This window comes from Triticum aestivum, unplaced genomic scaffold (genome assembly GCF_018294505.1).
Source record: "Triticum aestivum cultivar Chinese Spring unplaced genomic scaffold, IWGSC CS RefSeq v2.1 scaffold45329, whole genome shotgun sequence".
Classification (NCBI taxonomy): Eukaryota; Viridiplantae; Streptophyta; class Magnoliopsida; order Poales; family Poaceae; genus Triticum; species Triticum aestivum.
The window spans coordinates 50,271-51,479 of NW_025228288.1; the positions used below are offsets into that span (position 1 = coordinate 50,271).

General features: G+C 47.1%; 2 pseudogenes; both read left to right on the forward strand.

Moving 5' to 3' along the window:
- Nucleotides 1-443: 443 nt before the first annotated feature.
- Nucleotides 444-549, forward strand: LOC123173945 (uncharacterized; annotated as a pseudogene).
- A 370-nt stretch (nucleotides 550-919) lies between these two features.
- On the forward strand, nucleotides 920-1,025 carry LOC123173940 (uncharacterized; annotated as a pseudogene).
- The last annotated feature ends 184 nt before the right edge of the window (nucleotides 1,026-1,209 follow it).

Genomic DNA, 1,209 nt, shown 5'->3' on the forward strand with positions numbered 1-1,209 from the left:
AAGTTAAGCGTGCTTGGGCGAGAGTAGTACTAGGATGGGTGACCTCCTGGGAAGTCCTCGTGTTGCATTCCCTTTTTAATTATTTTTTGCGCCTCGTGACAAACATATCGCATCTGCGCGATATATATTAACCCCGTTATATTATTTTTGACATTTGCGATATGTTTTAGCTCGCAGCTCATTGGTCACGTGTCTAGAGGCGGCTTTGTGGCGCGAGGAGCGCGTTCTGAAAGGGGTAAAAAATACGTGTTGCTGCGGTATAGAGGGAGGGGTGGAAACCGTGGTAAACTCGTCTCCGTGTTTGAGGGGGGGGGGAGTAAGTAGTATATATAGGGCATTATCCATCATTAGGCAACGGTTGTAATGGTAGTAAGAATGACAATCATCTTTGAAGTGGACCTGGGAGTGGCAAGCATAAGGGACGAAGGCGGGGGTAACATGTGGGATGCGATCATAGCAGCACTAAAGCACCGGATCCCATCAGAACTCCGAAGTTAAGCGTCCTTGGGTGAGAGTAGTACTAGGATGGGTGACCTCGTGTTGCATTCCCTTTTTAATTATTTTTTGCGCCTCGTGACAAACATATCGCATGTGCGCGATATATATTAACCCCGTTATATTATTTTTGACATTTGCGATATGTTTTAGCTCGCTGCTCATTGGTCATGCGTCTAGAGCCGGCTTTGTGGCGCGAGGAGCGCGTTCTGAAAGGGGAAAAAAATACGTGTTGCTGCGGTATAGAGGGAGGGGAGCAAACCGTGGTAAACTCGTCTCCGTGTTTGAGGGGGGGGAGTAAGTAGTGTATATAGGGCATTATCCATTATTAGGCAACGGTTGTAATGGTAGTAAGAATGACAATCATCTTTGCAGTGGACCTGGGAGTGGCAAGCATAAGGGACGAAGGCGGGGGTAACTTGTGGGATGCGATCATAGCAGCACTAAAGCACCGGATCCCATCAGAACTCCGAAGTTAAGCGTGCTTGGGTGAGAGTAGTACTCGGATGGGTGACCTCGTGTTGCATTCCCTTTTTAATTATTTTTTGCGCCTCGTGACAAACATATCGCATGTGCGCGATATATATTAACCCCGTTATATTATTTTTGACATTTGCGATATGTTTTAGCTCGCTGCTCATTGGTCACCCATCTAGAGGCGGCTTTGTGGCGCGAGGAGCGCGTTCTGAAAGGGGTAAAAAAATACGTGTTGCT